Source organism: Salmo trutta, chromosome 24 (genome assembly GCF_901001165.1).
Source record: "Salmo trutta chromosome 24, fSalTru1.1, whole genome shotgun sequence".
In the NCBI taxonomy this organism is placed as follows: domain Eukaryota; kingdom Metazoa; phylum Chordata; class Actinopteri; order Salmoniformes; family Salmonidae; genus Salmo; species Salmo trutta.
Window position 1 is genome coordinate 3,199,926 of NC_042980.1, and position 24,484 is coordinate 3,224,409.

At 52.0% G+C, this 24,484-nt stretch overlaps 5 non-coding genes and 3 pseudogenes across 5 annotated transcripts; all 8 read left to right on the forward strand.

Annotated features, from left to right (window-relative positions):
- Positions 1–4,726: 4,726 nt before the first annotated feature.
- LOC115161567 (U2 spliceosomal RNA) lies at positions 4,727–4,908 on the forward strand. The gene has a single exon (XR_003869291.1). It is a non-coding gene; the product is annotated as a U2 spliceosomal RNA (small nuclear RNA).
- A 533-nt stretch (positions 4,909–5,441) lies between these two features.
- On the forward strand, positions 5,442–5,558 carry LOC115161683 (U5 spliceosomal RNA). Its single transcript, XR_003869376.1, has one exon. It is a non-coding gene; the product is annotated as a U5 spliceosomal RNA (small nuclear RNA).
- Positions 5,559–11,143: 5,585 nt separating this feature from the next.
- On the forward strand, positions 11,144–11,322 carry LOC115161602 (uncharacterized; annotated as a pseudogene).
- A 494-nt stretch (positions 11,323–11,816) lies between these two features.
- LOC115161684 (U5 spliceosomal RNA) lies at positions 11,817–11,933 on the forward strand. The gene has a single exon (XR_003869377.1). It is a non-coding gene; the product is annotated as a U5 spliceosomal RNA (small nuclear RNA).
- Positions 11,934–14,238: 2,305 nt separating this feature from the next.
- On the forward strand, positions 14,239–14,425 carry LOC115161609 (U2 spliceosomal RNA). The gene has a single exon (XR_003869310.1). It is a non-coding gene; the product is annotated as a U2 spliceosomal RNA (small nuclear RNA).
- Positions 14,426–14,846: 421 nt separating this feature from the next.
- LOC115161679 (uncharacterized) lies at positions 14,847–14,952 on the forward strand (annotated as a pseudogene).
- A 5,692-nt stretch (positions 14,953–20,644) lies between these two features.
- LOC115161558 (uncharacterized) lies at positions 20,645–20,823 on the forward strand (annotated as a pseudogene).
- Positions 20,824–21,274: 451 nt separating this feature from the next.
- LOC115161676 (U5 spliceosomal RNA) lies at positions 21,275–21,391 on the forward strand. Its single transcript, XR_003869370.1, has one exon. It is a non-coding gene; the product is annotated as a U5 spliceosomal RNA (small nuclear RNA).
- Positions 21,392–24,484: the final 3,093 nt, after the last annotated feature.

The following is a 24,484-nucleotide window of genomic DNA, read 5'->3' on the forward strand; positions in this document are numbered from 1 at the left end:
TACCAGGACCAGCCCAAGCTGTGCCGTAAGTGTGGTGAGCATGGCCACCTAGCAGGCGCCTGCGACAAGGTGGTCTGCATGAAGTGCCGGGAGGTGGGCCACCGCTACGAGGATTGCACGAACGGCAGATCGTGCAACCTCTGTGGCGAGCGGTCCCACCTCATCCGCAGCTGCCCCTCCTCCTGGGCCAACAAGGTCAGGGCCGGCGGGATGGAGGAGGCGGCTGCGGACCGGGCTTCCGAGCGCCAGAGGGAGCAAGTGGCAGTTGCCACGGTGGCGGTAGTGGAGGAGGAGGTGGTGGCGGTAGTGGAGGAGGTGGTGGCGGTAGTGGAGGAAGTGGTGGCAGTAGTGGAGGAGGTGGCAGGAGAGGTGGAGGGCGCGGAAGGCGCAGTGGTGGAAGAAGTGGGAGGGGAGGCAAAAACCCTCCCCACCCCAATCCCCCTGCCCCAGACTGAAGTGACCCCTGAAGGAGAAAGGGCCGAGAAAGACGGCCTTGGAGAGTTGGTGAGTGAGAGCTCCCCAAGTGGGTCTGACAGTATGATGACAGTGTCGGAAACGACACTGTCAAGCGAGGAGGGTACGGGAGGCGGGGGAGAGACCCTGGGCGAACACCTTCCCCTACGGAAGAGAAACGCAGAGGAGCTCTCCGACCCCGAACAGGGCGAGGAAAAGAAGGGTAAACTGGAGTGGGAGAGCTCCCAGGGGGAGGATGAGTCCAGGGTCTTCCCTGCCAACTCTCCTAACCAGGAATCGTTTTTATACCCTGTTTTAACCTCCTCTCCCTACAGCCCCCCCTTACCCCGTAGGGAGAGAGAGAAAGGATCCGATAAATAACCCCTTTTAAACTGTTTTAATGCCTTCTTTTCTTTTAGCATTGTTTTTACTCACCTCTTTCATGGCTTTTAACATCACTACCATAACTGTTAGGAGTGTAAAAACTGAAATTAGAGCACAATCGGTTTTATCCTTTTTAGAAAGTGTTAATTCAGATGTGTTTTTATTACAGGAGTGTGGTCTACCCTTTTTATCCTCTTACAGCAAATGGGAGGAGAAGTGGCAGCACGGGCCCTCCATTAGGAGCGGATCCAATTTTAATAAAAACGATGGTGTTGCCATTTTATTCAAGACCCCACAGGTGGTGGTGAGGGGGAGCACAGTGGTGGTAGGGGGGCGTGCTCTTTTAGCCAACTGTACCTTTATGGGGAGGAATTTTAACGTGCTAAATGTATATGGTTTTAACAACAAACATGACCGTTGCACACTTTTAGAAGACCTGCAGTCCCACATGCTGGGGAGGGATCCTCTAGTGGTGGGTGGGGATTTTAACTGTGTTTTAAGCAGAGCAGACAGGAGAGGAGCGGGAGAGGATTTTAAAGTAGATAGGTCAAGTGTTTTATTGCAAGGGTTGTGCAGGGATTTTAAACTAACTGACTGTTTTAAAACCCTGCATCCAAGAGAGGAGGGCTTCACCTGGACCAGTGGTGACGGCACCAGAGCCTCTCGTATTGATTATCTGCTTACCCGCGATTGCCCGCCAACCGATGCTAGAATAACCCCTGCTTTCTTCTCAGATCATGTAATGCTGACGTGCACCCTCTCACTAACTTCGGGTGTGACTGTAGGACGAGGGCCCTGGAAACTGAACTGCTCCCTTTTAGAAGATGATAGAGTAGTCAGTCAGTACAGGGAGCAGTTCAGCCAGTGGCAGACGCTACAGGACTTCTTTGATACACGAGCACAGTGGTGGGAAATGGTGAAGGGTAAGACAAGGACCTTCTTTAGGGAGATAGGAAAGAGGGCAAGTAAGAAACAAGATAGACGCATGTTGGGACTGCAGAAGCGACTGGAACGGTATTTTAACCTACGCCAACAGGGCTTTGATTTTAACCAAGAAATCAAAGAAGTAAAGAAAGAAATGGCATTTTTAGCAGAATATAAGAGCAAGGGGTTATTTTAAGAAGTAAGGAAAGGGAATTAGAAGAGGGGGAGAAGTGCACTAGGTACTTTTTTAAGAAGATAGTTAGCAAGGGTAGGATAATGACAGGGTTAAAAGATAAAGATGGGGTTTTAAAAACAGACACAGAGGGAATAAAAGAAGTGGTCGAGGAGTTTTATGGGGAACTGTTCGGGGTAAAAGATGTATGTGAGGAAATTATGGAGGACGTTTTAACATACATTGACAGGACTATACCCAGCATGGACGACCTAACGAAAGATCTGACAATGACTGAACTCGACGAAGGACTGAGACATTTTAAGAGGGGTAAATCACCGGGGGAGGACGGCCTCCCTTTGGAGTTTTATCTGACCTTTTGGGATGTTTTAGCCGACGAACTTCTGACTGTTTTTACTGACTTCGAACAACTCGACAGACTACCTGACAGTTTTAGAGTAGGAATCGTGACCCTTTTACACAAGAAAAATGACAGGACTGACCTGACAAACTGGAGACCGATTACCCTTTTAAACTTTGACTGTAAACTTTTTACCAAGGTTTTAACACTCAGAATGTCTTCTGTTTTAGGGGAGGTGATCCACCCGGATCAAGCCTGTGCCATTCCGGGAAGGAAGATCACGGACAGCCTAGTACTGATCAGAGATGCTATCTGTTATGCGAGAGACAGAAATATGCGGCTTATAGTCCTAAATTTAGATTTTGAGAAAGCTTTTGATCGGGTCTCGCACCAGTACCTCTTCAAGGTACTGCAAAAAATGGGGTTCCCAGAAAGGTTTCTAGCTTGGGTGGGATTGCTGTATGGGGACATCACCAGCAGAATCCTTGTAAATGGGCATTTGTCAAGAGCAGTGGGAGTACACTGCGGCGTCCGTCAGGGATGTCCTTTATCTCCCCTCCTGTTTGTTGCTTGCATCGAACCACTGGCGCAGGTCTTGAGAAGGGACCAACGGATCAGTGGGGTGAGTATCCCGGGGAGTGGGGGGATGACCGCCAAGTGCGTTTTTTACATGGACGACGTCAACATTTTATGCACCGACCTTTTATCTGTCGACAGGACCCTGGACAGGACTGACTGGTACGGACAAGCCTCTGGGGCGAGACTGAATAGGAACAAGACAGAGGCCCAATTCTTCGGACCGTGGGCAGACTCAGACTTGACCAGACTACCACTGACAGTCAAAATGACGGACATAAGGGTTCTGGGGGTAAAATTTGACAGGGAGGGAGGAGGTAGTGGCAATTGGACCGGGATTTTAGGGACCGTAAGACAGAGACTGGGTTTTTGGGGACTGAGACGGCTGACTTTTGAGGGCAAGGTTTTAATCATCAAGGCTGTGATTTTACCTGTGCTTTTATTAATCAGTTCTGTTTTTATCCCCCCACGAACAACTCTTTTAGCTCTGGACCGGATGCTGTTTTATTTCCTGTGGGGAAGCAAGTGGGAGAGGCTGAGGAGGGAGGTGGTGAAGAGGCCCAGGTTCAGGGGGGGGAAAGGCTTGCCTGACCTCTACTTGTTCCTGGGCAGCCGCTACACAGCGTTACATCTGACTCTCGCCACCTCCCCGGCCAGCAACAAGACCCAGGCCCTCGCACGGTTCTGGCTGGGGTCTTACCTCAGATCCCTGAGGCTGATCCCAGTCGACCTGCGAGCCCCAGTCTCTTTCCTGCTCCCCACACACTATGTTCAGCTCAAAACATTTTTAAGACATTTTAAACTGGAAAAGGAGCCTGTCACAGTTTTAACTAAACACCGCTCTCTTTTCTCTCTTGTGCAGGAACGGGAACCGGTGTGTCCAGTGCGCGGGCTCGCTATAGGTGAGCCCACAACGGTTTGGCGCAACGTGGCCCATCCTGCTCTGCTGAATTGGCATCGTGACCTGTCCTGGATGGTCGCCCATGAGATCCTCCCGGTCGGGGCCGTTATGCACTCCCGGGGCATGGCGAGGACATCCGCGTGCCCCCGACCAGGCTGCGGCCAAGAAGAGTCGGTGAGGCACTTGCTCTGGGAGTGCAGAGCTGCAAGGGACCTGTGGAAGGAAGCAGGCCCCCTGATCTCCCCACGTCTGCCAGCAGGGGAGGACCTAACGCCGCAGCTCGTGCTGTATGGGGTGGGCCGAAGGCCTATTTCACCAAAGGCCTTCACAAAACTCTGGCCCACCCTCACGTGTCTGAAGGACGCATTGTGGTCCTCCCGCAACCTGCTGGTAGGAAAACAGGTAGAGACCACCCCCCAGGCAGTGGCTTTGGTAGCCACGGAAGCCCTGGGGTGGTACGAACGAAAGGGGGCCTGGACCCCAAGCGAAGGGTCCCCCACAACACCTGAGGTCCCGGCGGCCACGGCCTGACAGCTCTGCGGAGCCTAGGGCGACGTGCCTAGGGGAGGGGTCTCCTCTGGGCCCTGACGGATGGGTGCGGAGTCAATTCGGAAGAGCATGAGGAAGCTTTTTTGATAAGGACTCACCCCATTCCTGTACAAAGGACTAAAGACAGCTTTTTAACAAAGGGACTTCTTGACAGGCTTTCCATGTCTTAAAAAATGTTTTACTTTGTTAAATCATTAATACACATTTTAAATGGCTTTTATCAGATTGGTTTTTACAAAAAAGGGTACTTTTATGCATGATTGTCTTATTGTTTTAAATAAACAACTTGTACCTTTTCTAAAAAATAATAATTGTAATGTAATGCTGGTTTTTATGCACTTTATGCCGTTTTTATGTGTAAAAATGAATTAAAAATGTGAGCTGTTTTAAAGGAAAATGCATCAATAAAACTTTTCCAAAAGAAAAAGAAAAAAATCTGTTCTTATCAGTTTAATATCTGATACGTCCCCCATCGGGGGACTACATATTAAATGGATTTTTCGAACAGGGAGTCGGAAATGGGGCTTGCTCCGTCCGCTCCAAGCATCGACCCGGTATTGCAGTACCTCCGGGAACGGTGCAACACTTTTCTCTCATTGTCAAGGAAAAAGAAATACACAAAGCTATGTAAAACAGCTAGCAGAAGAAGAGAAGGAATGAAAAAAGAAGAATCATCCAAACTGAAACAAGGGCGAAGCCCCCTTCGTGGGGTCCCCCGTTTTCCCGCCATTTTACTTTAAAAAAAAAACATTGGCCAGGATTGTGTGTGTGTGTGTGTGTGTCTCTGTGTGTGTGTGTCTGTCTGTCTGTCTGTTTTTGACCCCCCCAAAAAAATACAATCACTTCACCAGGATTGTCTGTCTGTCTGTCTGTCTGTCTGTCTGTCTGTCTCTGTTTTTGACCCCCCCAAAAAATACAATCACTTCACCAGGATTGTCTGTCTGTCTGTCTCTGTTTTTGACCCCCCCAAAAAATACAATCACTTCACCAGGATTGTCTGTCTGTCTGTGAATTTTTACCCAAAGCCTTCAAACTTGGAAGAGTGGGTTCGGGAACCACCCGCGGGCACCCGGCCTAGAGTGCACAGTGTGTGTCTCGGGCCCCGACCTCTGACTTCCATACGACTCTGGTTTCTCTTCATTACGCACAAGCCTTTCGCCTTTTACTAAAGACTTCCGTGGAGAGGAACACTTACAAGTTCAACATATTTTTGGAAGGGCTTTGCTTCTGGCAGAGCCCGGTATCTTGTTTCAAGAGAAATTGACAGAGATGACGCCGAGACTTTTTGCTCAGGCGTTTGACTTGAAGCCGGCTGACCGACCGACCGACCGACCGGCGTATTTTTCCACTCAAAGTAGTCGCTCGGGTAATTGAGTTCAAGCCCGATGACGACTGACGTGTTTTCCGGGCTTTGAACAAATAGTCGCACTAGGCTTAAAGAGCTAGTGACTTAAAGACTTGTTAAAAAAAACACCCGCCTGTCACCAGGGAAGCGTCGGGTGGGGAGGAGACAACTTTTGCCAAACCGCTGAGGTCTGCCGAGACCCCCGGGGGCCCGGCGGGTGCAGGGGTCAATTTGTGGGTTATCGCTTCTCGGCCTTTTGGCTCAGATCAAGCTTGGTACCGAGGTGCCCCAGAGCTCGCTGAGTCAGAAGGTCGGAGGTAGGAGGGCGATAGGGTTTTTTTTGTTTGAAAAGTATTTTTTTCAAACAATTTTTTGAGTGCGTTATTTTCCAGGAGGAGATGGCGCGCAATCCATCAAGCAGGTCGGTCCCAGGGATGGGACTAGCAAATACAGTCCGTTTTGCGTGGAGGGATAAGGAGCTGGAGCCATCGGGAAGAGAAACCTTCGGGAGGACTGTCCTTATGGGAGTGCTGAAACTGTCGGTGAAGGACGTTTTTTGCCTACAAGGGAACCCGGTAGAGGGAGCGTTCGATGTAACCTTCTACACAGAGGGGAGACATGATGAGGTCATGAAGATGGCGAAAGAAGTGGGAGGAGACCGACCTATGTGCCATTATGAAGTCACAAGCCTGGCGAGGAACAACTTTAGGGTGGTGACAGTAAACCTATACACCCCGCATGTTAAAGACGAGGAGGTAAGGGCATTCCTCGGGAGATATATGGACAATGTATCATCAGCAAGCCTCCTCAGGGACTCCCTGGGCTTCTGGAATGGGAGGAGGGGATTCCAGGCTCTGCTCAGGGAGGACCCTAAGGGTTTGGGTGGCTACCTCCATCCTCCTGCAATGTTCTCCCTGGGGGCTGACAGGGGGACGTTATTTTACGCCCGTCAGCCTCCTTTCTGCAGGCGTTGTATGGCCTACGGTCATACCGTGGCCTCGTGCAGCACTAGGAAGTGCAGATTCTGTGGATCGGGTGACCACGAGGCCAGGGACTGTGACGAGCCCAAGGCGTGCCACGGGTGTGGCTCGTCTGCGCACCTGTGGCGGGACTGCCCGGCTCGTCACAGGTCATACGCGTCTGCAGCTGGGGGGGGAGCAGGAGCGGGGGATGGGGGAAGAAGAGGGGAAGGAAGGACATCACAGGAAAAGGACAAGAGACAAGAACGGAAAGAAGAGGAGCAAGGAGCGACAGCAGGAGGGCAAGGGAAAAAAGAAGACACGGGAGCAGAAGGAAAGGAATCGAAAGGAAGAAAGGGAGTGGAGGAGCGAGAGACAGTGACAATGGAGGGAGAGGTGATGGAGGGGGTGCCGGTGGCGGGGGAGGAGGAGGGAAGGGGCGTGAGGGAGTGGGGGGACAGCATGTTGAGCGCCCTCGTGGAAGAGATGAGAGGAATGGTGGAGGAGTTGGCAGGGAAAGGGGGTGTCTCCCCTTTACCTCCAACTCCTAGGAAGAAAGTAAAGAAGAGGGGGTGCTCGACAGGCAGTGAAAGGGAGGGGGGGGTGGAGGGGGTTGCCAAGCGAGGGATGGGGGAGGGAAAGGTGTCCTTGACCTTGCTGGACTCCTTAGCCCCTCCGTTTTGGGTGGAGGGGGACCCCCAGGGCGTGGCCCAGTGTCGGGTGTCTGGGGGGGATCTCAACTCCTCTTTGAGGAGATGGGGTCCCCTACTCTAAACCCGGACTCTTACAGGGAGAGAGGAATGGAGGGTGGTGGTGAGGAACCCAGGGTGCAGAGCACACCGAGGCCAAACACCATACCTGCATCCTGGGTTGGAGAGATGGAGGAGGACGGGGGGACGTCAGGTGAGGAGAAGACGTCCCCGCCGGATGAGAAGGAGCAGGGGAGCATCAGGTGAGCCTCCTGTTTTTTTGTGATTGTTTTGGTATTTTTTGGATAAGTAATGGTTTTTGTTTTTGTTTTTGTTTATAATAGAACCTTATGTTGATTTTGTTTAGTTTAAATGTAAGGGGTTTAAGGGATTATGTTAAAAGGAGGGCGGCTTTTAGTTTTTTAGAGGGGGTGGGTTTTGATGTTTGTTTTTTACAGGAGGTTCACCTGAGGGATGGAGGGGATGTTGTGAAGTTTAGTAGGGAGTGGGAGAAGGGGGAGTCAATTTGGGGTATAGGTGGGGTTCACTCTACGGGTGTGGGGATTTTGTTTGGGAATAGGGAGGTTAGAGTAGAGGGCACTTTTGTTGTGATGCAGGGGAGGGTGTTGGGGGTGGATGTCACTTTTAGGGATAGTAGGTATAGGTTAGTGGTGGTGTATGGGCCACAGGTGGCGGCAGACAGGAGGGAGATGGTGGACTGTCTGGCGCCCCTGTGTGTCACAAATAGGCACTTGGTGATAGGTGGGGATTTTAACATAGATTTAGGATTAGCGGGGGATAGTAGTGCGGGCGCCATCACCGGGCTTATGGCTTGCCATGGTCTGGTTGATGGAGGCCTGCACACTACTCCGACAATGGCTGGTCCCACATGGCGCAACTCTCGGGGGGTTGCGAGGAGGCTTGACTATATTTTCCTATCTAGGTCTTTGGGTCAGTTGTCTGGGCGGCTGTTGCCTGTGTTCTTCTCAGATCACGACGGGGTGCTCCTGCAGGTGGGGTCGCCAGTTTGCCTCTTCGGTAGGGGGTACTGGAAATTAGATAGGGATGTGCTGGAGGAGCAAGCTTTCGTCAACGCCTTTTTTGGTTTCTTTCGGGGGCTTGAAGGCCTCCGGTCCATGTGCGAGGGGGTGTTAGAGTGGTGGGATTTAGTTAAGGTAATGATTAGGGCCTTTATAATAGGATATTGTAAGAGGACTAAAAGGGAGGAAAGGAGGGAGGTGGATCGTATCCAAAGGTTGATTGAACTCGAGTACGAGGCAGGCAACCTCAGCGGGTCGATTGACTGGGAGAGATCCACTGCCCTGAAGGCGCAGCTCAGGGAGCTGCAGGAGCGGAAGGCTCGAGCTTTCCTGGAGCGTGCGCATAATGGCTTTTTAGAACACAATGAGACTTGTTCCGCTATGTTCTTTAAGTCAGTTAGGGGCAGACAGAGTAGGAAGGTAATGCATGGGGTTAGGGAAGAAAATGGCAGTATAGTAAGAATGCCGGAGGAGATGGTCAGGGTGACAACTGATCATTTCCGAGGTTTATTTAAGGAGAGGGAGATGTAGAGCAGGGAAATGTGTTTTTAGAACACTTGTCCCGGCGATTGCCGGAGAACAATAGAGACGTGATGGAGGCTCAGATCTCCCTCGAAGAGGTCGAGAGCGCTCTCAGGAGGATGGGAAAAGGGAAGGTGCCTGGGATGGATGGGCTGCCGGCCGAGTTTTACCTCAAGTTTTGGGGTATACTTGGACCAGTGGTCCTCGAAGTCTTGAAGGCCATCCTTGAGACGGGGGTCCCGGGGGGATCAATGGCTGTTGGTGTGCTGTCACTTCTTTACAAGAAGGGGGAAGTAACAGACCTTAGCAACTGGCGGCCGTTGACCATGCTGTGCGTAGACTATAAGTTGTTAGCAAAGGTCTTAGCGGGCCGGTTGCGCACAGCCCTTCCCTACGTCGTCCATGAGAATCAGACGTGTGGGGTAGAGGGCCGCTCTATTAGGTGGAACCTACAGTTGATCAAGGACTCCATCGCTTGGGTAGAAGACAGAGGGCTGCCTTTAATGGTAGCAGCGCTAGATCAGGCGAAAGCCTTTGATCGCGTGAATAGATCCTTTCTATTCAGGGTATTAGGTAGATTAGAATTTGGGGAGAAGTTTATAGGGTGGATCCGTACATTATATGTCGGAGGGAGGGTGCCGGGTTAGCGTAAATAGTCACTTAGGTGACGTTTTTGACCTCTCGTCTGGGGTCAGGCAGGGATGCCCGCTCTCGGCTCTCCTCTTCGTTCTGTACATGGAGCCTCTGGGGGCTGCCATTAGGGCAGACACAGGGGTGGAGGGCTTGCTGATACCTGGAAGTGGCGGTCACTGTGTCAAGTTGACGCAGTACGCCGACGACACATCCTTGCTGCTTTGCAAGGACTCGTGCCTGACAAGGTCACTTGCCATCATTGGGGACTTCACCAGAGCGTCCGGGCGGACCTTAACCAGGCGAAATCTTCCGTTAAGTTTTTCGGAAGATGGAGTGGTAGGACGGATGTGCCCGGAGGGTTCTCTCTGTAACGGGGCCCTGAAAATTCTCGGGGTCCATTTTGAGACCTCCGGCTCAGCGACGCTGAACTGGAACATGCGCATCGCAGTGGTACAGAGGAAGCTAGCGATGTGGAGGGCTAGGTCTTTGTCCTTTTTAGGCATGGTCCTGGTTCTAAAGGTGGATGTATTGCCATCTCTATTGTACTTGGCGTACATCTACCCATTGCCGGCTTGTCTGAGGAGGCCTCTAGTGAGGCTGGTGTTTCAGTTCATGTGGGGTGGCAGGTACGAGTGGGTCGCCAGGGCACGCATGATCTGTCCCATCGGGGAGGGAGGTAGGGGGTACCACATCTCCCCCTCAAGCTGGACGCAATTTTTGTTTCTTTTCTGTTGGCGGAGCTTGCTCAGCCAGTACTACACCCGTCCGGTTACCTCCTGCGGGTGTTCTTCTCGTATCAGGCGAGAAGCGTAATGGTGTGGTCTAACACGGGTCCTCGGGCGGAACAGCTGCCGTGGCACTTTGGCCATGCGGCCAAGTGGCTGCGTGCGCACCCCGAGGTTGAAGTCGCCCGAGTAGGTTTAGATCACAGGCACCTGTACGAGGAGGTCAGACGGGCAGTAAGTCCAGCACCTGTGGTGGGCATCCCGGCGGTGGTCTGGGAAGGAGTGCAGGTGCGGGGTCTGGACAACAGGCTCAAGGACCTGAATTGGTTGAGTCTCCACAAGTGTTTGCCGGTATAGCTTGGCGCGATCCCCCACCTGCCCAATACTTTCTTGTGGCAGGGAGGAGACTGTGCGCCATGTCTTTTGGGACTGTGCCATTGCCGGAGTAGTATGGGCAAAGGCACGGGTGTTGTTAGGAAAGGTTAGAGGGGATTTTGTACTGACTTGGGCTAGGTTAGAGAGAGGTGTAGGGAGAGCAAGGGGAACGGATAGGGACAGGTTTCTGCTCTGGCTTCTCATGAGCCTCTTTAAGCGGGGGCTGTGGGAAGCCAGGCAGAACATGGTTAAGACAGGGAGAGATTGGGGGGTGGAAGGGATAGTAAGGAGGGTGGAAGGAGAGTTGAGAGGGAGGATGAAGAGGGAGGAGAGGAAGTGGGGGCAGCATGCTGCCCGGGAGAGGTGGAAGTGGGGTTTAGGGCTGGGAAGATAGGGAAAGGTAGTGTTTAGGATGACGGGGAGGGATGATGCTCCCCTTTGTTTTTGTTTGTTTTTTGTATTAAAAATACCATGATTGATTTAGTTTAAATGAAAATGTTGATTTGTATTGTATGAATGGTATTGATTGTAATAAATTATTTTTTCAAAAAAATAAAAAAAATCTTTTCTTATCAGTTTAATATCTGATACGTCCCCATCGGGGGACTACATATTAAATGGATTTTTCGAACAGGGAGTCGGAAATGGGGCTTGCTCCGTCCGCTCCACGCATCGACCCGGTATTGCAGTACCTCCGGGAACGGTGCAACACTTTTCTCCCATTGTCAAGGAAAAAGAAATACACAAAGCTATGTAAAACAGCTAGCAGAAGAAGAGAAGGAATGAAAAAAGAAGAATCATCCAAACTGAAACAAGGGCGAAGCCCCCTTCATGGGGTCCCCCGTTTTCCCGCCATTTTACTTAAAAAAAAAAAAAACATTGGCCAGGATTGTGTGTCTCTGTGTGTGTGTGTGTCTCTGTGTGTATGTGTATGTGTGTGTGTCTGTGTGTGTGTGTGTGTGTCTGTCTGTCTGTTTTTGACCCCCCCAAAAAATACAATCACTTCACCAGGATTATCTGTCTGTCTGTCTCTCTCTGTTTTTGACCCCCCAAAAAATACAATCACTTCACCAGGATTGTCTGTCTGTCTGTCTGTGAATTTTTACCCACAGCCCTCAAACTTGGAAGAGTGGGTTCGGGAACCACCCGCGGGCACCTGGCCTAGAGTGCACAGTGTGTGTCTCGGGCCCCGACCTCTGACTTCCATACGACTCTGTTTTCTCTTCATTACGCACAAGCCTTTCGCCTTTTACTAAAGACTTCCGTGGAGAGGAACACTTACGAGTTCAACGTATTTTTGGAAGGGCTTTGCTTCTGGCAGAGCCCGGTATCTTGTTTCAAGAGAAATTGACAGAGATGACGCCGAGACTTTTTGCTCAGGCGTTTGACTTGAAGCCGGCTGACCGACCGACCGACCGACCGGCGTATTTTTCCACTCAAAGTAGTCGCTCGGGCAATTGAGTTCAAGCCCGACGACGACTGGCGTGTTTTCCGGGCTTTGAATAAATAGTCGCACTAGGCTTAAAGAGCTAGTGACTTAAAGACGCATTAGCGACTTGTTAAAAAAAACACCCGCCTATCACCAGTGAAGCGTCGGGTGGGGAGGAGACAACTTTTGCCAAACCGCTGAGGTCTGCCGAGACCCCCGGGGGCCCGGCGGGTGCAGGGGTCAATTTGTGGGTTAAAGCTTCTCGGCCTTTTGGCTCAGATCAAGCTTGGTACCGAGGTGCCCCAAAGCCCGCTGAGCCAGAAGGCCGAAGGAAGGCAGGAGGGAGGAAAGTTTGTTGTTTTTAATTTTTTGAGTCAAGGTTGGTGTATTTTGCCGCTCTTTTCAGTTTTTCTTTTTGGAGGCAGGCAGAGCGGAGGCGAGTGCGTCAAACTCCTTGCGGAGATGGTGCAAAGTACTACAGGGAGGCCAGTCCCTAGGATGGGGCTGGCGAATACGGTGCGCTTTTCCTGGAGGGATAAGGCGATGGAGCCTTTGGACAGAGATGCCTTTGGGAGGACTATCCTGATTGTTATCCTTGGACTGAAGGTGGAGGAAGTGTTTTGCCTCCAAGAAAACCCATTGGAGGGGGCATATGATGTGGCACTGCAAACAGAAAGGAAGCACGACGAGACTCTCAGAAGGGTGAGAGAAGAGGAAGAGGAGGGGCCGATGTCCAATTACGTGGTGACTAGCTTGGCGAGGAGCAATTTCCGAGTGGTAAACGTGAACATTTACAACCCTTACGTTAAGGACGAGGAGGTGAGGGCCTTTCTGGGGAGATACATGAATAGTGTCTCCTCAGCAAGGCACCTCAAAGATTCCCTGGGATTTTGGACCGGGAGGAAGGGTTTCCAGGCCCTCCTCAGAGAGGACCCAGAAGGATTGGGTGGATACCTCCATCCTCCGGCGATGTTCTCCCTGGGGGCTGACAGGGGGACGTTGCATTATGCCCGTCAGCCTCCTTTCTGCAGGCGATGTATGGCCTACGGCCACATCCTCGCCTCGTGCAGCACAAAGAAGTGCAGGTACTGTGGATCTGCGGAGCACTAGGCGAGGGACTGTGACGCACCGAGGGCATGTCACGGGTGTGGCATGCCAACGCACCTGTGGCGTGAATGCCCGGCGCGTCAGCGGTCATACGCGTCTGCAGCTGGGGGGGAGCGAGAGCCGGGGACCAAGAACCGAGTGCTGGAGCAGAGGGAGCGGACGCACGGGTGGAGGAGGAGGAGAAGGCGGAAGCGGGAGGAGAAAAAGACAAGGAAGAAACGGTCATGGTGGAACCAGAAGGGCAGGAGGCCGAAGGAGAGGAGGAGGAAGGAGTCAGGAGAGTGGAGGGGCCAGAGAGGATAGTGGTGGAGAGGAAGGAGACAGAGAAGGCATCAGAGAGGAAGACCGAGAAGGCATCAGAGAAGATGGAGACTGAGAAGGCATCGGAGAGGAAGGAGACAGAGAAGACATCGGTGGCGGGACCAGAAGGAGAGGGGGTGAAGGAGTGGGGGGACAGTGTTGTGGTGGGAACACAGGTAGAGTTGGAGAAAGATGCGATTTATGAAAACATTTTGCCGTTTACTCCACCACACAAGAAGTCGAAGAGGGGGGAGCGCCCGAGAAGGAGGGGTGGTAGAAGAGGGGGGAGGGCAGATCAGGGGGGATGGGAGGAAGAGGATGCAGGGCCCTCGTGGGCTCCCTCTTCTTTTACCTTCACACCCCTGTCTGAGCTGGACCTCCCAGGCATGGCCCAGGATTGGGCGATGGAGGGAGGTTTAAGCTTCCTGTTTGGGGGCGTGGGGTCCCCAGGCCAGAGTCAGGAAGAGGGCAGGGTGGTAGACTTGAGCGTGGGGCACAGGACGCAGGGTGAGAGTGGGCCGGGCGCTGTTACCACATCCAGGGGAGGGGGGATGGTGGCCGACGGAGGAGCGTCAGGAGTGGAGGAGGCGTCCCCGTCGGTCGGGAGTATAGGGTGAGTTTGTTTTTGGTTATTTGATGTGGGTATGGGTTTTGGTTTGAAGGAGGGAAGGGGAGGGAAGACGCTTCCCCGAGTCTTTGTTTTGGGGTTTTAGAGTTTGTGTTGTAGTTTAAAATGCCTAGTTCTGATTTTGATTGATATATGGTTTTGTATTGAAAGGCATGGAACGTAATAAATATATTTTGTAAAAAAAAAAAAAATCTGTATTTATCAGTTTAATATCTGATACGTCATCGGGGGACTACATCGGGGGACTACATATTAAATGGATTTTTCGAACAGGGAGTCGGAAATGGGGCTTGCTCCGTCCGCTCCACGCATCGACCCGGTATTGCAGTACCTCCGGGAATGGTGCAACACTTTTCTCCCATTGTCAAGGAAAAAGAAAAACACAAAGCTATGTAAAACAGCTAGTAGAAGAAGAGAAGGAATGAAAAAAGAAGAATCATCCAAACTGAAACAAGGGCGAAGCCCCCTTCATGGGGTCCCCCGTTTTCCCGCCATTTTACTTAAAAAAAAAAAAAACATTGGCCAGGATCGTGTGTGTGTGTGTGTCTCTGTATGTATGTGTGTGTGTGTCTCTGTGTGTCTGTCTGTCTGTCTGTTTTTGACCCCCCCAAAAAATACAATCACTTCACCAGGATTGTCTGTCTGTCTGTCTGTCTGTCTGTGACTTTTTACCCACAGCCCTCAAACTTGGAAGAGTGGGTTCGGGAACCACCCGCGGGCACCCGGCCTAGAGTGCACAGTGTGTGTCTCGGGCCCCGACCTCTGACTTCCATACGACTCTGGTTTCTCTTCATTACGCACAAGCCTTTCGCCTTTTACTAAAGACTTCCGTGGAGAGGAACACTTACGAGTTCAACGTATTTTTGGAAGGCATTTGCTTCTGGCAGAGCCCGGTATCTTGTTTCAAGAGAAATTGACAGAGATGACGCCGAGACTTTTTGCTCATGCGTTTGACTTGAAGCCGGCTGACCGACCGACCGACCGGCGTATTTTTCCACTCAAAGTAGTCGCTCGGGCAATTGAGTTCAAGCCCGACGACGAATGGCGTGTTTTCCGGGCTTTGAACAAATAGTCGCACTAGGCTTAAAGAGCTAGTCACTTAAAGACGCATTAGCGACTTGTTAAAAAAACACCCGCCTGTCACCAGGGAAGCGTCGGGTGGGGAGGAGACAACTTTTGCCAAACCGCTGAGGTCTGCCGAGACCCCCGGGGGCCCGGCGGGTGCAGGGGTCAATTTGTGGGTTATCGCTTCTCGGCCTTTTGGCTCAGATACAAGCTTGGCACTGAGGTGTCCTAAAGCCCGCTGGTCGAAGGAAGGCAGGAGGGAGGAAAGAATTGTTTTCTTTATTCTAGCAGTCGGGGTTTTTTTTCCCGGTTATCCTTATTTTTTGGCTTCTTTGTAAAAGAGAGCTTTCTTGGAAAAATGGAGAATAACAGACAGAACAGGTCCGTTCCAGTGATTGGATTGGCAAATACGGTGAGGTTTGCGTGGAAGAAAAAGGATATGGAACCATTTGGGAGGGAGACATTTGGAAGGACCATTCTGATGGGGAATCTAAAATTATCAGTAAAAGATGTCCTCTGCCTACAAGGTAACCCAATGGAGAGAGCCTACGATGTGACCTTCCACACGGAGGAGAAACATGAGGACATAATGAAGAAAGTGAAGGAAGGGAAAGGTGCAAAGCCCCTGTGTCATTACGAGGTGACCAGCCTGGCAAGGAACAATTTCAGGGTGGTCACCGTCAATATGTACAATCCGCATGTGAAGGACGAGGAAGTGAGGACCTTTCTGGGGAGATACGCCGACAACGTCTCCTCAGCAAGGCACCTCAGGGACTCCCTGGGATTCTGGAACGGGAGGAGAGGGTTCCAGATCCTTCTCAGGGAGGACCCGAAGGGATTGGGTGGCTACCTCCATCCCCCGGCGATGTTCTCCCTGGGGGCTGACAGGGGGACATTATTTTATGCCCGTCAGCCTCCGTTCTGCAGGAGGTGTATGGCCTACGGTCATATCCTGGCCTCGTGCAACACCAGAAAGTGCAGGTTCTGTGGGTCTGGAGAGCACGAGGCCAAAGATTGTGACGAGCCCAAGGCTTGCCACGGGTGTGGTTCATCTGCACACCTGTGGCGTGATTGCCCGGCTCGTCAAAGGTCATACGCCTCTGCAGCTGGAGGGGGAACGGGGGATGGAGGGAGGAGAGAACGAAAGAGAGCGGATGACAGTAATGGCACAGGGGAAAGGACGGCACAGGAAGAGGACGTGAGGAAGGAGGCTGCGAGAGGAGAGAGGCGAGGAGCAGAGAAGGCCGGAACAAAAGGAGAGGAGGTGGAAGGAGGTGGAGGAGCGAGAAGAAGGAGACTGGGACGGTGGAGATAGAGAAGGTGGAGGAGAGAACGGTGACAGAAATGGAGGGAGAAGCGAAGACGGGACCAGAAGAAGGAGCAGAAGGAGGGAAGGAGTGGGGGGACAGCCTGTCGAGTGCCCTCGTTGAAGAGATGAGGGGAATGGTGGAGGAGCTGGCGGGGAGGGGGAGTGGTGTCTCCCCGCTACCTCCAACACCAAAGAAGAAAGGGAAGAGGAGGGGGGGCTCGGAAGGTTGTGAGAGGGAGGAGGGTGTGGGGGGGAGGGGGTGGCCAAGCGAGTGATGGGGGAGGGAAGAAAGCCCTTGTCCTCGCTGGCTTCCTCAGCCCCTCAACATTTGGTGGAGGGTGAGGATCAGAGCTGGTTCTCGGGGGGGGGATCTCAGCTCCTGTTTGGGGAGTTGGGGACCCCTACTCTCGACCCAGAAGCATACAGCGAGGGAGGAATGGAGGGTGTTGGTGGGGAACCCGGGATGCAGGGCACTCCAAGGCCAAACACCATGCCTGCATCCTGGGTTGGAGAAATGGAGGACGGGGGGACGTCAGGAGAAAAGACGTTCCCACCGGATGAGCTGAAGCAGGGGAGCATCGGGTGAGTCTCCTGTTTTTTTGTTATTTTTGGTTTATTGTTTGTTTGAAATGAGGGTTTTTGTTTTAATCTATAATTAAAACTTTCTATAATTTTTTTTAGTTTAAATGTTAGGGGTTTGAGGGATTTTGTTAAGAGGATGGCGGTTTTTAGTTTTTTGGAAGGGGTGGGTTTTGATGTTTGTTTTTTACAGGAGGTTCACCTGAGGGATGGAGGGGATGTCTTCAGGTTTAGTAGGGAGTGGGATAGGGGGGAGTCAATTTGGGGTATAGGTGGGGTTCATTCTACGGGGGTGGGGATTTTGTTTGGGAATAGGGAGGTTAGAGTAGAGGGTACTTTTGTTGTAATGCAGGGGAGGGTGTTGGGGGTGGATGTCACTTTTAGGGATAGTAGGTATAGGTTAGTGGTGGTGTATGGGCCACAGGTGGCGGCAGACAGAGGGAGATGGTGGACTGTCTGGCGCCCCTGTGTGTCACAAATAGGCACTTGGTGATAGGTGGGGATTTTAACATAGATTTAGGGTTAGTGGGGGATAGTAGTGCAGGCGCCATCACCGGGCTAATGGCTTGCCATGGTCTGGTTGATGGAGGCCTGCACTCTACTCCGACAATGGCTGGTCCCACATGGCGCAAATCTCGGGGGGTTGCGCGGAGGCTCAACTATATTTTTCTACCTAGGTCTTTGGGTCAGTTGTCTGGGCGGCTGTTGCCTGTGTTTTTCTCAGATCACGACGGGGTCCTCCTACAGGTGGGGCCGCCAGTCTGCCTTTTCGGTAGGGGGTACTGGAAATTAGATCGGGATGTGCTGGAGGAGCAAGCTTTCGTTGACGCCTTTTTTGGTTTCTTTCGGGGGCTTGAAGGCCTCCGGTCCATGTGTGAGGGGGTGTTAGAGTGGTGGGATTTAGTTAAGGTAAGGATTAGGGCCTTTATAATAGGATATTGCAGGAGGAAAAAAAGGGAGGAAAGGAGGGAGGTGGATCGTATCCAAAGGTTACTCGAACTCGAGTACGAGGCAGGCAACCTCGGCGGGTCGATTGACTGGGGGAGATCCACTGACCTGAAGGCGCAGCTCAGGGAGCTGCAGGAGCGGAAGGCTCGAGCTTTCCTGGAGCGGGCGCATAATGGCTTTCTAGAACATAATGAGACTTGTTCCGCTATGTTATTTAAGTCGGTTAGGGGCAGACAGAGTAGGAAGATAATGCACGTGGTGAGGAAAGAAGATGGTAGCATAGTTAGAAAACCGGAGGAAATGGTCAGGGTGACAACTGATCATTTCCGAGGTTTATTTAAGGAAAGGGAAATAGATGTAGAGCAGGGAAATGTGTTTTTAGAACACTTGTCCCGGCAATTGCCGGAGGACATTAGAGATGTGATGGAGGCTCAGATCTCCCTCGAAGAGGTTGAGAGTGCTCTCAGGAGGATGGGAAAAGGGAAGGTGCCTGGGATGGATGGCCTGCCCGGCCGAGTTTTACCTCAAGTTTTGGGGTATACTTGGACCAGTGGTCCTCGAAGTCTTGAAGGCCATCCTTGAGACGGGGGTCCCGGGGGATCAATGGCTGTCGGTGTGCTGTCACTTCTTTATAAGAAGGGGGAAACAACCGACCTTGGCAACTGGCGGCCGTTGACCATGCTGTGCGTAGATTACAAGATACTTGCAAAGGTTTTAGCAGACCTGTTGCGCACAGCCCTTCCCTACGTCGTCCATGAGGATCAGACGTGCGGGGTAGAGGGTCGCTCGATCAGATGGAACCTACAGTTGATCAGGGACTCCATCGCTTGGGAAGAAGATAGTGGGCTGCCTTTAATGGTAGCAGCACTGGATCAGGCGAAAGCCTTTGATTGCGTGAATAGATCCTTTCTATTCAGGGTGTTAGGTAGAATAGGATTTGGGGAGAAGTTTATAGGATGGATCCGTACATTATATGTCGGAGCGGGGTGCCGAGTTAGCGTAAACAGTCACTTAGGTGACGTTTTTGACCTCTCGTCTGGGGTCAGGCAGGGATGCCCGCTCTCGGCTCTCCTCTTCGTTCTGTACATGGAGCCTCTGGGGGCTGCCATTAGGGCAGACACAGGGGTGGAGGGCTTGCTGATCCCTGGAAGTGAAGGTCTCCGTGTCAAGTTGACACAGTACGCCGACGACACATCCTTGCTGCTTTGCAAGGACTCGTGCCTGACAAGGTCCCTTGCCATCATTGGGGACTTCACCCGAGCGTCGGGGGCGGTTCTTAACCACGCAAAGTCTTCCGTTAAGTTTTTCGGAAGATGGAGTGGTAGGACGGATGTGCCCGGAGGGTTATCTCTCTGTAACGGGGCCCTGAGGATTCTCGGGGTCCATTTTGAGACCTCTGGCTCAGCGACGCTGAACTGGAACATGGGTATTGCAGTGGTACAGAAGAAGTTGGCGATGTGGAGGGCTAGGTCTTTGTCCTTTTTAGGCAAGGTCCTGGTTCTCAAGGTGGATGTATTGCCATCTCTATTGTACTTGGCGTACATCTACCCATTGCCGGCTTGTCTGAGGAGGCCTCTAGTGAGGCTGGTGTTTCAGTTCATGTGGGGTGGCAGGTACGAGTGGGTCGCCAGGGCACGCATGATCTGTCCCATCGGGGTGGGAGGTAGGGGGGTACCACATCTCCCCCTCAAGCTGGACGCCATTTTTGTTTATTTTCTGTTGACGGAGCTTGCTCAGCCAGTACTACACCCGTCCGGTTACCTCCTGCGGGTGTTCTTCTCGTATCAGGCGAGAAGTGTAATGGTGTGGTCTAACACAGGTCCTCGGGCGGAACAGCTGCCGTGGCACTTTGGCCATGCGGCCAAGTGGCTGCGTGCGCACCCCGAGGTTGAAGTCGCCCAAGTAGGTTTAGATCACAGGCACCTGTACGAGGAGGTCAGACGGGCAGTAAGTCCAGCACCTGTAGTGGGCATCCCGGCAGTGGTCTGGGAGGGAGTGCAGGCGCGGGGTCTGGACAACAGGCTCAAGGACCTGAATTGGTTGAGCCTCCACAAGTTTTTTGCCGGTACGCTCCACCATGTACTTGCATAGCTGGGCGCGATCCCCCACCTGCCCAAGACCTTCTTGTGGCAGGGAGGAGACTGTGCGCTATGTCTTTTGGGACTGTGCCATTGCCGGAGTAGTATGGGCAAAGGCACGGGTGTTGTTAGGAAGAGTTAGAGGGGATTTTGTTTTGACGTGGGCTAGGTTAGAGAGAGGTGTAGGGAGAGCGAGGGGAACGGATAGGGATAGGTTTCTGCTCTGGCTTCTCATGAGCCTCTTTAAGCGGGGGCTGTGGGAAGCCAGGCAGAACATGGTTAAGACAGGGAGAGATTGTGGGGTGGAAGGGATAGTGAGGAGGGTGGAAGGAGATTTGAGAGGGAGGATGAAGAGGGAGGAGAGGAAGTGGGGGCAGCATGCTGCCCGGGAGAGATGGAAGGGGGGATTAGGGCTGGGGTTATTTTAGATTAGGGACGGGGAGATAGGGAAAGTTAGTGTGTAGGATGACGGGGAGGGACGTTGCTCCCCTGAGTTTTTGTTTTGGATTACATTATAATTTAAAAATGCCAGTATGATTTGAATTTGAATGACTGTATGATTTTGTAAGAATGAATGGTATTGAATGTAATAAATAATTTTTTCTAAAAAAAAATCAATCTGTTCTTATCAGTTTAATATCTGATACGTCCCCCATCGGGGGACTACATATTAAATGGATTTTTCGAACAGGGAGTTCGGAAATGGAGCTTGCTCCGTCCGCTCCAAGCATCGACCCGGTATTGCAGTACCTCCGGGAACGGTGCAACACTTTTCTCCCATTGTCAAGGAAAAAGAAATACACAAAGCTATGTAAAACAGCTAGCAGAAGAAAAGGAATGAAAAAAGAAGAATCATCCAAACTGAAACAAGGGCGAAGCCCCCTTCATGGGGTCCCCCGTTTTCCCGCCATTTTACTTAAAAAGAAAAAAACATTGGCCAGGATTGTGTGTGTGTGTGTGTCTCTGTGTGTGTGTGTGTGTGTCTCTGTGTGTGTGTGTGTCTCTGTGTGTGTTTCTCTGTGTGTGTGTGTCTCTGTCTGTCTGTCTGTTTTTGACCCCTCCAAAAAATACAATCACTTCACCAGGATTGTCTGTCTGTCTGTCTGTCTGTGATTTTTTACCCACAGCCCTCAAACTTGGAAGAGTGGGTTCGGGGACCACCCGCGAGCACCCGGCCTAGAGTGCACAGTGTGTGTCTCGGGCCCCGACCTCTGACTTCCATACGACTCTGGTTTCTCTTCATTACGCACAAGCCTTTCGCCTTTTACTAAAGACTTCCGTGGAGAGGAACACTTACGAGTTCAACGTATTTTTGGAAGGGCTTTGCTTCTGGCAGAGCCCGGTATCTTGTTTCAAGAGAAATTGACAGAGATGACGCAGAGACTTTTTGCTCAGGCGTTTGACTTGAAGCCGGCTGACCGACCGACCGGCGTATTTTTCCACTCAAAGTAGTCGCTCGGGCAATTGAGTTCAAGCCCGACGACGAATGGCGTGTTTTCCGGGCTTTGAACAAATAGTCGCACTAAGCTTAAAGAGCTAGTCACTAATAGACGCATTAGCGACTTGTTAAAAAAACACCCGCCTGTCACCAGGGAAGCGTCGGGTGGGGAGGAGACAACTTTTGCCAAACCGCTGAGGTCTGCCGAGACCCCCGGGGGCCCGGCGGGTGCAGGGGTCAATTTGTGGGTTATCGCTTCTCGGCCTTTTGGCTAAGATCAGGTTGGGTACCGAGGTGCCATAACACTCTTAGTCCAAAGCCGATTGGCCGGAGGGCAGGATCTACAAGTCAGCCAGAGGGGCTGGACTGCGCAATACGTTGCAGTTTGTTTGGAAGAACAAGGGCAAGCAAATTGGCAATAGAGAATGGTTCATCAGGACGGTGATCATTGAAGGGTTAAGGGTGGACCCAGGGCAAGTTTTCTGCCTGCAGCGGAACATGGCGGCGGAGGGCTACGACCTGTCTCTAAATGGCGAGGCCTTGTACAGGCGGTGTATGGACACCTGCAAAGGGAAGGAAGCCAGTGAGCCATTTTTAAACTTTCAGGTTGTCCCCTAGTGCCGGTTGGATCTAAAGGTCAATACCGTGCATATCTACAATCCCTATGTGGGGGATGACAGCATCGTGGCGTTCCTAGGCCGGTTTGGGAAAGTGAGTCCCGGGGTGCGGTACCTAAGGGACGGGTATGGGATCTGGTCAGGGAGGAGGCAATTCCGTGTTGCACTGAACAGGGATCCGGAAGGAGCAGATAAGTTGGTGCACCCACCAGCCTATTTCTCCATTGGAGTGGACCGGGGGTACCTGTTTTATTCAGGCCAACCAATTTTTTGCAGGCACTGCCATAGCTTCGGTCATTTGGCCACGGGGTGCAATCTGCTGAAGTGCAGAAACTGCGGGAAACCAGGTCACGGGGCAGCCAACTGCAGGGAGGCTCGAGTCTGCAATGGCTGTGGGAAGCAGGGCCACTTGTTTAAAGACTGTCCAAATAGGCAAAGGACCTATGCGGAGGCAGCCAGTGAAGGCCCCGAGGAAGGTGCTGTGGGCTCTCCCCTCCGGCCAATAGAGGAGGTCCTTGAGGAAATCCGAGCGGCAGCAGAGGAGGTGGCAAAAACCCCAGGGGAAAGTGCAGTAAAGGAGGGCAGTCCGAAGGGGACTGTGGAGGAGATGGAGCTGCTGACGGGAGCCTGGGAGGATAGTATGCTGAGTGAGATGTCAGACGACTCGGCTACCCGAACCCTCTCGCGGAAGATGAGGTCATCTTCGGGGGGCGGGTCGACTGGATCGGCATCTTCAGACAATGGAGAGTGTGTACAAGGGGAAAAGAAAGAAGAGGAGGAGGGTCGCTGGTCGGGTAGCGATGGAAGAACACAGGAGGCCTTCGGTGGCCATCTCCAACCGGTTCACAATGCTGAATCCTGATACCGGGGAATAAGGGTCAGATGTGGGGGCCGAGACCCAGGATCCTGTTGTCTTGAAGGTTCCTGCATTAGCAGCCTCTGAAGCCTCGGTGGGGAGGTCTAGGGAGCAGGTCCAGGGGACCTGCTTGGTTCCTGCGCTTCCTGGGACAGGCACCACGGAGATGGACACCAATCCTGAGGAGGCCTCAATGGACTGTGCACAGGTACTGTCAGGGGGAGACCACACTTCCAGTCCTGGGGAAGAGTCGTTGGCCTGCGGACAGGTATCAGCCTGTGTGGACTTTTCCAGCCCTGAACGCTCTTTCGTGGCACCAGGCACGCCGAACAGTGACCAGTACCTGGAAGGGGTGAGTGACAGTGGGATGGGGGAGGCTCCTATCTGACAGACTGTATGGAGACGCTGGGTGATCTTGCTTATTTTCTTATTTATTTTTTATGGCACTTTTTACAGTAATAACAGTGAATGTAAGGGGATTAAGGGATATGGGGAAGAGAGGAGGGGTGTTTCAGTACCTTTCCTGTGTCTCCTTCCAGGTTTGTTTTCTACAAGAAGTTCATTTAAGGGATATGGGGGATGTTCCTGTTTTTTCAAGGGGGTGGGCGAAGGGAGAGTCCAGATGGGGGATAGGGGGGGTGCACTCCTCTGGGGTGGGGATTTTGTTTGGGGATAGGGACTTTTGTGTGGTGGGTTCCTTTTCTGTTATACAGGGGAGGGTTTTAGTGGTTGATGCAGATTGGAGGGGGGCGAAGTTTAGTTTTATTAACATTTATGCACCTGCAGAGCCTCGAGGTAGGAAAGATCTTTTTTTGGCTCTGCCAGATGTTTGTGTTACTAACCGAACTGTGGTTTTGGGTGGGGACTTCAATGTCTCTTTCGAAGGTACGGGGGACTTTAGCCTTCCCTATTTGGTTTCTGTGGTTAAAGAATTTTATTTTAGGGACTCCTTCAGAGTCTGCGACCCCAAGGGGGAGGGTATGACATGGGCAAATTCAAGGGGTTCCCGTAGTCGTATAGATTTCATTTTTTTACCTGTATCTGTGCCAATATCGCAAGTCACTGTTTCTCCGGTCTGGTTTTCTGACCATTGCCAAGTCCAGGTAGTGTTCTCGGTAGACGTGCCAATATTTGGAAGAGGGTTTTGGAAATTAAATTCCCAAATTTTGGCGGATCTTTCCTTTAGGGAGGCTTTTAAATCCCATTATGAGCTATGGGGGGACCTCAAGCCTTTTTTTGGCTCCCTAGTTGAATGGTGGGAGTGCGTAAAGCGCAATGTGCGCACCCTGGCTATTTCGCACTGTGTCGCTAAGGCCCGAGCAGACAGGGAGGTTTTTCGGCGGCTTCAGGGGGAGCTGACTGCTTTGGTGTCAGCCGAGAATAAGGGTGAGGGGAGGGATGTGGAGAGGATGGAGGTTTTAAAAAGTAAGTTGGGCCTGTATTTTCAGGGTAAGGCCAGGGACTTTCTCTTTAGGTGTCAACGAGATAAGTTCGAGTTTGGTGAGGCTAGCAGCTCATATTT